At 42.7% G+C, this 16,852-nt stretch overlaps 1 protein-coding gene across 2 annotated transcripts in view; it reads left to right on the top strand.

The window, feature by feature from the left end:
- LOC129695356 (ephrin type-A receptor 5-like) overlaps window positions 1-16,852 on the top strand; it is a 290,075-nt gene that overhangs the window by 66,815 nt on the left and 206,408 nt on the right. The gene's annotated exons all lie outside the window — the stretch shown is intronic.

Genomic DNA, 16,852 nt, shown 5'->3' with positions numbered 1-16,852 from the left:
AAAGAGGTCCTCAAGGTACGACTACTTTTAAGAAGTTGAATGAATGAAGGAATGAATAAGTTTATGAATGAGTGAAAAAGTTTATTGGCCAGGTATGTACACAAGGAATTTGCGTAGGTGCTCTGCCCGCAAGTAACAACACAACATACAGTAAACAATTAAGAATGACACATAAAACATTAAACATTAAGAATAAAACATTATAGTTTCAACATGTGAATGAAATAAAATACCAGAGAAAAAAGAGGCTACAGACTTGTGGTTATTGAGTAGAGCTACTGTTTGTGGAAAAACAAAAGACAATAGTGCGACAATAGACAATAAAACAAAGTCCTCCTCTTCTAGGTATGTTACAAAACATACCTGAATCGTGGCTGAGCATCTGCCCCACCCCTTGTGTGTGATTTTGGCGCTGTTTAGAGGGGGCGGGTTTAAAACGCGATTTTTACTAGGCTGTTCCAATCGAAAATGTTCAGCCTAGTAAATCATTAACGGAAAATCGCTGAAAGACCCCGTCGCAAAAGGTATTATTAAATTAATACTTTAATTTACAGCAAATGAACACTAAATTCCTTCCATTTGGCCTATAAATTGATGTAAATGAGATTTAAAAATCATGTTTTATTGTGAATTATTTGTGAATATTATTTGGACACTTAGGCTATTTAAAAATGTTAATCATTTATTAAGAAATGGATAGATGTTTAGACTAGTAATTGAAGTTTGAAATTAGCTACAATTGGGTAACTAACTAATTATATGCTTTAATTTCAGGTCATCCAAGTAAGATTATTTTATATTTGTTTCAGAATGCTTCAATCTATGATAACTGAAAATTTCATTCAGTTCTCTTAATTTTTAAGAAGGTTATGGGCTTTTGACTGTCCACGATCACAGCTTTTTTGTTATGCCCATAGAAAATCAATAGGGAACAAGATGCTAATTTCCGAGTATGAAAATGGCCATAACGTTTTTATTACTTGAGATATGAAAGTGAATTAGGTGTCAAATTAAACTTATTGTTATGCTTTATCTGATGGGATAAATTGCAGACTTGATTTTTTAAATCTCAAAATTTTGTAACATTGCTACCTCTTCTCTCCGATGGGAGTCCTGTAACACCCCATCTTACAGATCAATGGTTAGCAGGGGCTCTGTGGGAAAGGGCCCGCTTCTTTCTGTGCTGCATCTCTAAACTCTGAATATACCTCTTTCAGTTCAGTGCCGTTCAGTGCAGCATGAAATTAGCGGGTGATATAAAAAGAATGCGTTCCCTCAGGCTGCCTCCAGGGACACACCGTGTCAGAGCTTGGCTTCTGTGCGTACTGTTTGCATGGTGTTGTTCAGGCATTGATGAGTGAGAGGGGCCAGGAAGTGACTATAAAGCAGAATGGCACAGCGCCCGAGCTTGCCAGAGGCTGCTGGCACCTCTCTCCTATGTGCTTCTGATGCTCTTTGTTCACAAGTGCATTTGGCACAGCATCTTCTGAGAGTCAAGTGGCTGTAATTTTAGATCTTTCTTCAGTTCAGCTCGTATGAAGTGCAATCTGCAGCAGCCTTGGGATGATGTTGTTTTCGCACACAGACATCTGATCGCTCACACGTCTACACTCAAACCCTTCATCAATTCACCAAAATAAACAATTGGGGGGAAAAAAGCACATTTGGACAGGTGGACGGATAGAAATGGTTCAGAGGGATACGAGTCAAACGTGGTGTGTGGGAAAGAACTGCAGATGCTGGTTTAAATCAAAGATAGACACAAAATGCTGGAGTAACTCAGCGGGACAGGCAGCATCTCTGGAGAGAAGGAATGGGTGACGTTTTGTGCCTATTTTGTGCCTATCTTTGGGTCAAACGTAGAACGTGGGACTAATATAGATGGGGCATCTTGATTAGCATGGGAAAAGTGGGCTGAAGGGCCTGTTTCCGTGATGTATGACTAGGACTCTACGGATCGGATGAAAACATAATTACAAACTAGGTAATTTCTGATAAGAAAATAATAAATAATGTGTGTTATTAAAACGCATTAATTACTATTAATTCTTGAAAATTAAAAAAAAACTGGAGGGCACAGGTTTCTGTCGGGTGTCAGATTTTGGGGGGAAGGCAGGAGAATGGGTTAGGAGGGAGAGATAGATCAGCCATGATGGACTGGTGGAGTAGGCTTGATGGGCTGAATGGCCTAATTCTACTCCTATCACTTGTATGATCTACTCCGAAGGTGAGAGTGACAAGGTTTAAAGGATCTATGCTGCCTGGGATGATGGTGGAGGCAAATATGATAGTGGCATATCAGAGGCTTTTGGTTAGCAACACAGATATATAGTGAATGGAGGGATATGGATCAGATGCTGGCTGAGAAGATTAATTTGGCTTGGCATCATGTCCAGCATAGACATTACGGGCCAAAGGGCCTTTTTCTGTGCTATCCTGTTCACCATTCTGTGTTTGTGGTCTCTGTCACTGAGAATATCTCAGTGTCACTTTTTTTTTTCCATATTCAATCTATCATCTTTCTGCAGCTTAATAGCTCAGGGTTTGGTTAACTAGTTCAGGAACAAAACCATTACACATTCTTATCCCAATCTTTGAATTGATTATGGCAGTGATAATTGGCAGTATATTATTACACACAGCAGTAGTATGGTTATAAAAAGAGTAAGTAATGATTTTTTTGATACCCCATGGACACTCTTTCGAAAGGAGTGCAGTTTAAAGATGTGACTAAAGTACTGTGATTTCAATTGACCGACTTTCAGTCTGTGAGTCTGTTTTTTCATGGAGCGCAGGCTTGCAGGATTATCTCATTTGATATATAAAATTAGACGATCTAATAAAAATTAGCTTCTAAGTAAATGTGTCAGAGCCCCACAAAACAAACGCACTTAAAAACAGATTGAAATTGTTTAGTTTACTTCAGAGATACAGTGCGGAAACAGGATCTTCGGCCCACCGGGATCCGCACCGATCAGCAATCACCCCGTACGCTAACACTAATCCTACACACATTGGGACAATTTTACAATTTCATCAGAGCCAATGAACCTACAAGCCTGCACTTTTTTGGAGTGTGTGAGGATACTGGAGCATCCGGTGAAAGAGCATGCGGTCACAGGGAGAACGTAAACTCCATACAGACAGTACAACCGTAGGCAGGATTGAACCTGGGTCTCTGGCACTGCAAGATAGCACCACTGTGCCACCCTAAATCTTAAGCTTGCCTTTAATCATTGAGACGTTATGCCATTGAGTCTGAATGACCTATTTTTGTTATTTAAAACTCAGAATCTTTTAAAATCAGAGGATTTGTTTTCCATCAGTAAACTGTAGGTGTGAACTATTAAAGCTGGAACATCAAGCATTCTGATAGTTGTGAGTAAGCCGTAACAGTAATAAAGAGTAAATTATGCTGAAATTATTAGAACATTGATTACGTTCTGCCATTCTGTCTAAAAACTGTGGGAACATACATTTTAATTTGTAAGGGACTTGTATTGCTTCAGTCGATGTAAAATATTTAATATATTAAACAATTAAACCTTGAACATCAAGCATTCTGATAGTTCTTGTGACTATGGTGAAACAGCAATAAAAGTAAAAGATGCTGAAATTATTAGAACATTGATTATATTCTGTCATTAAGTTTAAATGCATGCGAGAACAGATTTTCATTTGTAAGGGAATTGTTTTGCTCCAGTCGGTGGTAAATCACTCCCCAGTTGTTTTTTATGTTTTATCAGCATTGAACAAGCATAAACTATTCAGACGATACACCAGTTTTTGTCTCTAACTCAGTGGGACAGACAACATCTCTGGAGAGAAGGAATGGGTGATGTTTCGGGTCGCCTATTCCTTTTCTCCGGAGATGCTGTCTGTCCCGCTGAGTTACTCCAGGTTTTTGAATCTATAAACTATTCAGTTCTTGGTACACACTTGCATGACACTCCACTAATTACATTAATGACCGATATTATTCAGTCTTTTACGTTGCTGCTGTTGTTTAAATGGAGGTAATTGTAACAGGGAAGTGGATGATCCAGAAATTTTTAGTACATATTTTGTCAGGTCGAGACCCTTCTTCAGACCGAGTGTAAGGAGAAAGAGAAACGAGATATATATATATATACGGTACATAGAACAAATGAAAGAAAGATATGCAAAAAGCAACAATGATTCAGGAAAGATGATCCATGTTGGCTGTGAGGAAAGTGATAATGAGTTCTACAGACAGTGAAACTAGTACCACCATCCTGGCCACATCATCCTGACCACATACTAATTTCCCTGCTGCCTTCAGGTAGAAGGCACAGGAGCCTGAAGGCTGCAACATCCAGGTTCAGGAATACCTACTTCCCCACAGCCATCAGACTATTTAACTCAACTCAAACAAAACTCTGAACATTCTTCTTCCTCGTGTCCGGCCATCTTCCATATCACGTCTTTCCGGTCGGTCAGTGACGGTTGACGCTCGGTGGTTGCAGAATTGGCTGCTTCAGTCAGTTACTGTGGTACAGATTCTGACGTCAGCATTGCCTGGGATGCGCCATGTGGAGGCTTCTGCTTACATCCCACTCTGAACATTAATAGATCTGTTTATTTGCACTTTATCTGTTTATTTATCCAAGTGTGTATATAGTTATATAATGGATTATATAATATGGACACACTGATCTGTTCTGTAGTCATGCCTACAACATTCTGTTGCGCTGAAGCAAAGCAAGAATTTCATTGTCCTTTCTGGGACACATGACAAACTCTCTTGAATCTTGAATCGCCAACTAGGGTGGGGGAGGGACGGGGAGAGAGGGGATGCAAGGGCTATTTGAAGTACGAGAAATCAATATTCATACTGCGCCTAGGTGAAATGTTAGTTAGTTTAGCCTTATGCCACCATCCAGTATGATCATGGCTAATCCGTTGTAGGTCTCTGTGCCAATTGTGCACAACGCTCGATTCCCTGATTTAATCTATAATGTTCCAACTCCTTGTTAAATCATCATCGGCGGTCACTCGAGACGAGTATGACTGCCCTCTCATGGAGAACGCCGGTGCGTGACTTTGTTTAACGTGGGGAGACTGGTGCACAGACAGCCACCACACGGTCCTTGACAGATCTGGGTCAGGATCCAGTGGCATGGAATCCAAGACGACCGGAGACCCTTTTCTGCTGCAGCGTTCATCCGCCTTCCCAGCTGGTGTGACGCTCCACTAAAGTCAGCCATCATCCTCCGCCTGCTCCACTGTTGAGGTCTTGGTTGGATTGTTCTTTGTCAGAGTCCTCCCCCTCGACCTTACCACCATGGGTGGCCCTACCAGGAGCATAGCTCCGGACGACATCGCTCATAGGATCTCAGGTCCACACAAGCTTCTCCACCATGACAAGGTGACAATCCACGGAGTGCCTTGTTAAATGCCTTCAACAATACAGCCTCCATAACCCTCCAGGGTCGTAGACTCCCGAGATACGCCACCCTCTGCAAGAATGGTTAATGTAATCACGTGATCTTCTGTTGTTTGGGAGTTGATGCCGAGTACTGGCACTTTTATATTAAGTAAAAGATGCTCAAATTATTAGAGCCTTGTCTGATTATAGATACATAGAAAATAAGTGCAGGAGTAGGCCATTCGGCCCTTCGAGCCTGCACCGCCATTCAATCTGATCATGGCTGATCATCCAACTCAGTATCCCGTACCTGCCTTCTCTCCATACCCCCTGATCCCTTTAGCCACAAGGGCCACATCTAACTCCCTCTTAAATATAGCCAATGAACTGGCCTCAACTACCCTCTGTGGCAGTAAATTCCAGAGATTCACCACTCTGTGTGAAAAATGTTTTTCTCATCTCGTCATCTCGTTATATTCTTTCATTAAAGTTAAACACGATGAGTCTAAAATTTTCATTTGTTAAAGATCCATTTTGCTTGACTCAATGGCAGATCACACTCATTTATGATATAAAATTCCTGATTTAGTGCAGCGGTAGAGTTGCTCCCTTATAGCAACAGAGACCCGGGTTCGATCCCGATTACAGGTGCTGTCTGTACGTAGTTTATACGTTATCCCTGTGACCTGCGTGGGTTTAGTCCAAGATCTTTGTTTTCCTACCACACTGCAAAGACGTACAGGTTTGTAGGTTATTTGGCTTGGTATAAATGTAAATTGTCCCGTGTGTGCGTGTGCACGTGTGCGTGTGTGTGTGGGACAGTGTGTGGGGATCACTGGTCGGCACGGACTCGGTGGGCTGAAGGGTCTGTTGCCGCGCTGTATCTCTAAACTGAACCAAGCGAAAGATATCCCAGCAGTACCAAAGTCTATGCATGGGCAGCCTCTAATTTCACAGCCTGCAAGATGCAGACATGCAAGCCTTTTGTTCATCCCATTTGTCTTTTTAAGTTTACGAATAAATAATTCTTGGTAATATTTAATGGTTTAACCTTAATAAGAAATGAATAGGGCAATATATTTCCTTGGATCATTCAATTACCTTGCACCCTGCAGCAATGTAATTTGCAGTAATGTTGCAAAGGTCAAAAATACACTAACTTCTCTCATGAAAAATGTATGTTTCTCAGTCAAATGACTCGCATCTTTCAGGGGTGAAGATTTAAGGATTCTATTTGTGCCACGTTGGTATATAGACGCTGTGATATGAGATGCTATTAATCTGTGTTCACAAATCATTCTTTATGGCATTAATTCGTTTGTTCGTCAGCCTGATAGATTTACAGTCTAGTTCGCCGTTAATGCAATTAATAATGTTAAGTTCCAGAAGAAAATCCTTATTTTTCTGTTCTCTTTGGATTAAAATACTTAAGATTCAGTTCTGGGAAAGTACAAAACAACAACAGGGAGGCACCTGGTGGCGCAACGGTAGAGTTACTGCCTTATAGCGCCCGAGACCCGGGTTCGATCCTGACTGTGGGCGCTTGTCTGTACGGAGTTTGTACGTTCTCCCCATGACCTGCGTGGGTTTTCTCTAAAATCTTTGGTTTCTTCTCACAGGACAAGCATGTACAGTTTCATAGGTTAATTGGTTTTGTTTAAAAATGTCAAAATTGTTCCTAGGGTGTGCAGGCTAGTGTTAATATGTGGGGATGGCTGGTTGGCATGGGCTCTGTGGGCTGATGGGCCAGTTTCGGCACTGTATCTCTAAACTAAACTAAACTAAAATTGGATCAGCAAGGACCGCAAAAGCACCACACCACAGATATTGGAAATCAGAAATAAAAGCAGAAAATACCAAAAATATCTATTAGGATGGCAGTATCCGTTTGGGAAGGAAACAGTATTAACTTTTCAGGGGATTAGCCTTTCCAAAAGGTTATTGACATGAAATGTTAACTTTGCACTGTTTTACCCGGATTTGCTGATTTTTTTCAAACATAAAAAATCTTCAATTTCTGTAGCGTTGTACAGAATTTCAGGATGTTTAAAATCGTTAAGTTCAACCTTGTAGAGCAGCCAAAAATATGTGGAGCAGTCACAAACTTTATTACTGCAGTTATTATTATTTTCCATTTGGGTGACAATAAACTATAGGTCACATCAATAAGTAAACTAATTATTGTTTCTTAAACAAGTACTCCTATCTATAGAGAACAATTTTCATGTCCATAAGTGATAGAAGCAGATTCAGGCCGTTCGGCCCATGTAATCTACTCCTCCATTCAATCATGGCTGATCTATCTCTCCTTCTCAACCCCATTCTCCTGACCTCTCCCCATAACCCCGACACCGTACTAATTAAAAACGTTTCAACAGATCTTTTCAACAAAATATGTTCTGTTTAAAGAAAACTGTACAGTGGATGCAGCCCAGACCATCGCACAAACAAACCTCCCTTCCATTGACTCAATATATACCTTACGCTGCCTCGGCAAGGCCAGCAACATAATCAAGGATGAGTTGCACCCTGGCCACTCCCTCTTCTCCCCTCTACCATCAGGCAAAAGATATAGAAGTGTGAAAACTCACATCTCCAGATTCGGGACAATTTCTTCCCAGCTGTTATCAGGCAACTGAACCATCCTACCACAACTAGAGAGCAGTGCTGATCTACTATCTACCTTATTGGTGACCCTCACACTATCCTTGATCGGACTTACCTTGCACTAAACGTTATTTCCTTATCATGCAAACGTTATTCCCTTATCAAGAAGGCTCACCAGCGTCTCTTCTTCCTGAGGAGACTGAAGAAAGTCCATCTGTCTCCTCCGATCCTGGTGAACTTCTACTGCTGCACCATCGAGAGCATCCTTACCAACTGCATCACAGTATGGTATGGCACCTGCTCTGTCTCCGACCGGAAGGCTTTGCAGAGGGTGGTGAAAATTGCCCAACGCATCACCGGTTCCTCGCTCCCCTCCATTGAGTCTGTCCAAAGCAAGCATTGTCTGCGGAGGGCACTCAGCATCGCCAAGGACTGCTCTCACCCCAACCATGGACTGTTTACCCTCCTACCATCCGGGAGGTGCCAAAGGTCTCTCCGTTGCCGGACCAGCAGGTCCAGGAACAGCTTCTTCCCGGCGGCTGTCACTCTACTCAACAACGTACCTCGGTGACTGCCAATCACCCCCCCCCCCCCCCGGACACTCCTTCCACAGGAAAAACACTATGTCTGTATATATGCTAATGTAAATATTTATTCAAATCATATGCTATGTCGCTCTTCCAGGGAGATGCTAAATGCATTTCGTTGTCTCTGTACTGTACACTGACAATGACAATTAAATTTGAATCTGAATCTGAATGCATCTATACACTGTAAATGGCTCGATTAAATCATGTATTGTCTTTCTGCTGACTGTCTAGCACACAACAAAAGCTTTTCACTGTACCTCGGTACACGTGACAATAAACTAAACTGAACTGAAGCTGTGCTATTCAAGTGAAACTATATTTTTAACCCAGTAATTGTACTCAAAAGATGGATGTCCATTTGAGGCAATGCTATAAAATATCGGCGCATCAGCTACTCTCTCATGTTAAAACCAGTGTACAGTACAGAAAGAAGCAATAGCATAAAGATATTTATAAATGGAAGAGTAAATGAATTCAGAGACACTGGGATCTTCAGAGACTGGAATTTTGAGCGAAACACAAAATGCTGGAGTAACTCAGCGGGTCAGGCACCATCTTTGGACATTTTAGGTCAGGATTCTTCTTCAGACTGATTGCAGTAGGTTGGGGGGGCAGTGGATAAAACTGGAAAAGAGGTGGGAGCAGGCCAAAGCCTGGTCTGGGGATTATAGGGATGCAGGGGAGAGGGGTTTGATTAGGTAGATAGGTAGACAAAGGCTAGAGGAACAAGAGATGAGGAGTGAAATGTAAAGACAAAGGGAGAATTGTAGAAGTGAAGGGGCAGGCGATGAAAGAGGGTCAGGATACTGGAAGAAATAGGTGGGCACCAGAGTGTGGTGGGGGAGGGGTGTTACTTAAAGTTGGAAAATTCAAACCTCATGCATCATCATCTTCAGGAGTTAATTTTATTTCCTCCAAATGTTTAGTCAATATTATTGATTTATTTTTAAACATCTCACTCTGTAATACGAAAGATCTGCACGTCATCAGGAGGTAACGCGCACATTATTAGCTCCCGTCACAGAATTGCAAAGATGAATTAATATTTAATAAGCAGCTAGTAGATGTTTGTAATTTATTATCTTTTGGTAAATTATTACCCGCGCCAAGTTATATTCCCAGCCCATTTTCTCATTGTCACAAATGTATTAAATAGTTGGCCGCTCATGGAGCTGGGGATGAGTGTGTTTCACTGTGCATTGTGTGGAGAATAGGGGTGGGACATTGTTGAATTGAGCGTTGATTAATAATAACTGGAGATCGCAAATTTATAATTGTAGGTTGGGAAGCAAAAATCTCAATTTTCGAGCACATACAATTCGTCTGCAGGACAAAGTTGTCTCTGTTTTTTTGGTACAGTGCAAATTGTTTGTTGACTGCTGAACCCAAATTGCTTGATGCAAACAGGTCGTGGGTTCATGTTGATCTGCCTTGATGCTCATGAACAACCCCTGCATGAATCCGAGAATGGACACAAAATGCTGGAGTAACTCAGGGGGACAGGCAGCATCTCTGGAGAGAAGCAATGGGAGACGTTTCTGGTCGAGACGCTTCTTCAGACCCTGCATTAATCCTGTAGTCAAGCTTCCTAGCTGCTGCATTCAGCATTGCTCTCGATCACTCACTCCACTCACTGCCTTTCACGACTACCCTGCGAGCCTTTGACAGCCTGCAGCACCTCGGGTTGCTACACTCTTCTAAACTCGAGAGTCGAGCGGGCAGCACGGTGGAACAATGGTAAGTTGCTGCCCCACAGCGCCGGAGACTCAGGTTCAATCCTAACTATGGGTGCTGTCTGTGCGGAGTTTGTATGTTCCCCCTGTGACTGTAATTTTTTCCCAGGTGCTCCGATTTCACAAACCATGCTGGTGAAATGGGGCTGAACTGGCAGGAATCTTGGGATGATGTGAGGAGGGCGGGATTAGTTCGGTGATGTGTTTCCGCTGGTTGGACGCAACAAAAGCTTTTCACTGCACCTCGGTACACGTGACAATGAACTAAACTGAAGCTGAAGGTTCAGGGAATATTATCAAGGACCAGTTTGGGAATGGTTTGGGAAGAGTGTTCAGGAGATGGAAGGCAAGAAGGCTGCGGAGATGGTTACAGAATGGAACAAATCCAGTTTACAAGAGGCTGCAGCTACCAGGAGCCAATTATATTTGTACCTGAATTAGTGTGAATGTGTGAAAAAATGAAACGATTGAGAAATTAATTGTTTCTTGATCTTGTAATCTCAATATTTGGAACGGTAATCCCATTGCTGATCAAGTGTTTACAGTAAAACAACAGGATATGTATACGGACACAAAATGCTGGAGTAACTCAGCGGGACAGGAAGCATCTCTGGAGAGAAGGAATGGGCGACGTTTCTGGTCGAGACCCTTCTTCAGATAACTTGTAAAATATAACATCAATCTGAACGAAACTTTGATACAGCACACCACAGGGCAATGGTGAGTAAAGTGGTCCAAGAATTGTAGCGCTGAAAGGAAGGGTCTCGACCCGAAACGTCACCCATTCCTTCTCTCCAAAGATGCTGCCTGTTCCGCAGAGTTACTCCAGCATTTTGTGTCTACCTATGATTTAAACCAGCATCTGCAGTTCTTTTCTACACAGGATATATACATAGGGAGGGGGAGAGGGAGCGAGGGACAGAGAGAGGGAGAGGGACAGAGAGATTAAATAAACTACTATTACCAGTTCATTAGCCTATACTCAGGTTTATTCTGCTGTTTCCTTCTGTTGAGTCAATACTCCACGTCTGGGTGGCATTTATTGAATAGAGAAGGCAGGGAACAGACACGGCTGAGTAAATGGAATAATTTTAGAAAACCAGTCAAGCATGTGCAAACGTCAAACATTGTAACGCTCAGAAATCCCCCTGACCGAGAGGGGTTTCTCCTCTTGGTACTGCAGTCAGTGATCAGGCATTTGATTGTACGCTGGAAAGAGAGTCCGTCCGTTCACCTCTTGCAGGCAAATTCCAGACGCAATCCCACGTTTATTTTAAATCCGTGGAGTGTAAATGCTTTAGGTTTTTTTTTGTGAAGGGGCCAAGATATTTTTTACCGCGTTGACTCGGATGTGTCTGGAAAGCCAGAATGTTTCATCTTGCACAACGCGCATGTTGAAAAATCTCCACGAGTCTTCCCGAGCTTACCGCGTTTCCCGAGTATCTGCCGTTAGCGTTACGAGCCGCTAAGAGACGTCCCTGAGCTCTGACATACCCGCTACGTTCATTCTACGTGCTTACCACGAGTTTGATTTTTTTTTTTTAACTCGGGAGAGCTCTTGAATGAACTCATACAGTGGGACAGGGCTTTTTCAATATTTCTGCAATGGAGAAGGGCAGAGATATTAACATTATTAAATATGCGGCTCCATTTCCCAACATGTCCCCCTGCGGAAAGCTCCGTGAAGTGCTGGTTTCCTAATCCAGCGCAGACCCAGCTGAGGTGATCCCTTTGCGGCCTTCCCTCGATACCTAACATTTTCAGAGATATGCTAATGCAATTCCACAAGCAGTAAAATAATGATAACTTCTACCCTGGTGGATTATGCCGCCGTATCTCTGCTGAATGTCGCATAAAGTGAGCATTTAAAAGTGCAATTGTTCAGCGTAGCACTTAGCATCCTTCACCTATGCGCCAGCGGTATCATGCGAGGTGTTCCTGGCATGATGTTAAAGTGGAATATTCGGTCTACTGAAGGGTGGTGGGTATATGGAACAAGCTGCCGTAGGTGGTTGTTGAGGTGGGTACTATGGCAATGTTTAAGAAACATTTGGACAGGTAAATGGACAGGACAGGTTTCGTGGGATATGGGCCAAATGCAGGCAGGTGAGGCTCGTGTAGCTGGGACACGTTGGTTGGTTTGGACGAGTTGGGCCGAAGGGACTGTTTCCACACTGTATCACTCTATGACCATGACTATTTCCAAGGGCTGGGGAGCAAAGATCTTGAGGCCTGACCTGAGAAGGAGCATGTCCATTACCTTCCTGGACGATTGCTGACCCACTGAGTTCCTCCAGGACTTTTGTGAGCATTTTGCTCACAGTTCCAACATCTGCAGTTCCTTGTGGCTCCTTAGAGCAACCAAATTGGTAACGATTTTTACCTCTAAAAGTTTGCACTGGTTTGGAACTTTCTTTTGTGATTGACAACTGATATCGGGTCAATATTAATTTTAACTATGAGGATGATAGATATTTAATAAGCAAAAGTATTAGGGGACATGGAATTAAGTCAAAGATCGCCCATGATCCCATCAAATGGAGAATTAAATGTTCTATTATTCCGCAGAAAGTTACAGTTGCAATTAATGTCAGGGTGGGTGGCACAGGGGTAGAGCTGCTGCCTCACAGAGCCAGAGATCCGGGTTTGATTCTGACCTCAGGTGCTTATTGTGTGGAGTTATCACGTTCTCCCTGTGACTGAACAGCTTTCCTCTGAGCAATCTGGTTTTCTCCCATATCCCAAAGATGTGCAGGTCTGTAGGTTCATTGGCCTCTGTAAATTGCCCTTAATGTGTTGGGAGTGGATGGGAAAGTGGGATAACATAAAACTGGTATGAATAGGTGATCGATGGTCAGTGTGGACTCCGTGGGCAGAAGTGACTGTTTCCATGCTGTATCTCTAAACTAAGCTTTTTATCCCCTGTTTTATATTTGTGAGTATGACGGCAACTCACCAAGATCTCATTGGCAGCACCTCCCAAATCTTCACCCTCGGTCTCCTCGAGAAACGAGGTCAGTAGAGTATGTGATTCCCTCCAAATCATATAACTTCCGAACCTGGAAATACATCACAGTTCGTTTGTTACCACATGGCTAAAAACATGGATCTCCCCATCCAACTGCACTGTAATGGTAGCCTCAACACGTGGACTGCAGTAGTTCCAGAGGACATCTCACCTAAGTGTGTTTAGTTTGGAGATGCAGCGCAGAAACAGGCCCTTCAGCCCATCGACTCCATGCCTACCAGCGCTCCCACTATCCTGCGCTCTAGGGACAATTTACAATTTTTACAACTCCATGGTTTTGCACAAGGTAGTCTGTAGTTCGCTGCTGAGGTAGCATTAGAGTTGTACAGGTCGAGTCAAGAACCTGAAGGTCGTAGTTAAGCAGTTTAGTTACTTTACTTTAGAGATGCAGTGCAGCAACAGGTCCTTTGGCCCACCGAGTCCACACCGACCAGCGACCCCGCACACTTATACTATATTACACACATCATGGACAACTTACAATTTTTACCGAAGCCAATTAACCTACAAACCTGGACATCTTTGCAATGCGGGAGGAAACCAGAGCGCCCGGCGAAAACCCACGTGGTCACGGGGGAGAACGTGCAAACTCTGTACAGATAGCACCCGCAGTCAGGGTCGAACCCGGGTCTCTGGCGCTGCAAGGCAGCAGCTCTGCCGCAACTCAACCGGTGGGCCACCACGCTGATGTGACTTGTTCAGAATAGAATGACAAAACAACGTGAAAGATTTTTGTCCAACAATGGTATGAGAGCTGGTGAAGCAAAGGAGCATGGGTGAAGTTGAAATGCAGATCAGTCAGGATCTACATGACAATAGAAATAAGCTCGAGGGCTCCTGGTCTCCTCCCATGTCCCTAAGCTTATTGAGGCCAGATTACTCACTGAAATACAGATAGGGGGCATTTCCAATTTGTCTGCCACATTAGAAAAGATATAAAAGTTATGTGTTTTTGTCAATGTTGAACCAGGCAAACTACTGTTCCTACTGCAGACAGATGCAATGAAAATGCCTTGGGTGTGCAAGTAAAGAATTTCACCGTGCCTTGTCACATGTGACAACAAAATATTCCATTCCAAATGGGGGGTAAATCCGGAAATAGGAACGTTCGCAACTTGCCTTATCCTGCACCTCCGATGTAAAGTGAGTTGTTGACTAATTGAGACAGTCTGACTGAATGAGGGGAGGTTTTGGCGTTTCCAGCCCAGTGATGATTGACACGGCCAGCCGCTGCTAATTGGAAGTTTCTTCCAGCCACTTAAATGCCTTAAGGACGGTAAACCTCCACCGACTGCTGTGAATGTAGTTCAGCGCAGTCTCTCAGGATTAGAGTGGGGGGGGATGTAGAAAACTGCCTGATCTCGGTGCCGTGGCTGGTGTGAGAAATGTGTGATCTCTCTCTATTTTTATACCTGACAACCACAGCTATCAGGAATGTCAAACATAATTTGATAAGACTACTATGCACGATGCATTCACCCCGCCACAGAATAATTGGTCAGGGGTAGTCTACAAAGTATTGAAAGGATCCCTTTCTTTCTCAGAGGATAATGGAGGATTTTGGAATTGAGTTGTTGGATAATTAGCACAAATTGCGAATGATTGGAACAGTCCGCCACAGATTTTATTCTGATCCATGAAGATGTGAAGTGCCTGTCTAACCGCATAGCATTCCTGACGATTTAGCGGGGTAAGGGTATCAATAGGCACACAAATCAAGATTTTCTGCTTCTCTACTCTTCTATAATGCTGAATGTAGATTTGCCACTGATCATGTATATGAAGGGCCTCTAGCTGCATTGAAGCACCCACCAGGTCCCAGAAATTCCTTTCCCACATTCTGCACTTTGAGTTTACGTATGCAGCCGTAAACTCAAAAAGCAGCTCGTGTAAAGTCTCTTTGTGTGCAGGCAGTTTTAGGAATGGAAGACTCAATTAAAAAAATATATTGCTGTAAACATGTATACACGCTCAAGCTTATGTAGTTAATAATAATAATAATAATAATAATAATAATACATTTTATTTATGGGTGCCTTTCAGGACTCTCAAGGACACCTTACAATTAAACAAGCATGAAACGAAAACAACATATACAGCAACAATACACAATTCAGAGAGTTATATAGTTAATGTTACGTGTTCCTGTTGGTTTTACACAGGTATATGGATTTACATGTCTGAGTAAGGGTTCCTACCCAAAACCTCACCTATTCTTTATCTCCAGAGATGCTGCCTGACCCTGACATTGTGTTTCTACAGCATTTTGTGCCTATCTTCAGTAATAATCAGCGTCTGCAGTTCCTTCCTGCACATAGATTTAAGGTTTAGGGGGATAAGGGCCAAACACGGGCAGGTGGGGCTAATATGGATGGGGCATTATTGTTGGCATGTGCAAGTTGGGCCGAAGGGCCTATTTATGTGCTGTATGAGTCTATGACTATCATAAATGACTATGTATCACTATGGTTATTTTAAAGTACCTAAAGCATTATTGAGTAACTGGTGTATAATATGTCATATGGATATGATTTTGTTTTATTTGGATTTTAAGTTGATGGATATCATTTTAAGTTGATGGATATCATGCTGGAGTAACTCACAGGGACAGGCAGCTTCTCTGGAGAGAAGGAATGGGTGAAGTTTCGGGTCGAGACCATTCTCCAGACCCGAAACATCACCCATTCCTTCTCTCCAGAGATGCTGCCTGCCCCGCTGAGTTACTCCAGCTTTTTGTGACTATTTTCGGTTTAAACCAGCATCTGCAGTTCCTTCCGACACATCATGTCAAGTTGTGAAGTTTATTGTACGTGAAGTATAGGCGCAATGCAAAATCTTAAGGTCCTGTCCCACTTGGGTGACCTAATCCGCAAGTTCTGGCGGTTTGCCCTCGACTCATTCTCGCAGCATGGTCGACACGTGGTCGTAGGAGATCTTCGTAACTCTCCTTCATGCTCGAGAGTGGTCTCCGCGTACTCGAGGACTCGGCGTTTGTTTTCAATATGTTAAAAAATGCCTGTGAGTAAAAAAAGGTCGCCATGGAAAAATTCGATACTTTTTTTACTTGTAGGTTTAGTTGTAGTAGGTTGGCATGTTAGTCATAGGTAATCGAGGGTAGGCGAAGGTAGTCATAGATAGTCTTCATCATAGTCGAAGGGAGGTCGAAGAAGATCGTTTTCACTCTCCACTAATCGGTGTCCAATTTTCCCGAAGTTAGTCGTAGTTAGTCGAAGCTGGTCTTCAACATAGTCGAAGGAGGTCGAAAGAGGTCGTCTACATAGTCTTCAACATGTCATTTTATCAAACTCTTCTAAACTTGCCAATTAGGTCGCCCAAGTGGGACAGCCCCTTTACTTGCAGCAACATTAAACACACATAGACTCAAACACACAAAATCGGAAATTAGATATAAGTTGTACATAAATTCTACAAGACAATTGAAATAAGACTGCGCAAAAAACAAGACATCAATGCAAAAGATAATTAGAAAAATAAGTCCATGGTA

This window comes from Leucoraja erinacea, chromosome 3 (assembly GCF_028641065.1).
Source record: "Leucoraja erinacea ecotype New England chromosome 3, Leri_hhj_1, whole genome shotgun sequence".
Taxonomy (NCBI): domain Eukaryota; kingdom Metazoa; phylum Chordata; class Chondrichthyes; order Rajiformes; family Rajidae; genus Leucoraja; species Leucoraja erinaceus.
Note: the sequence above shows the minus strand (reverse complement) of the source record. Positions and strands in the feature narration are given on the sequence as shown.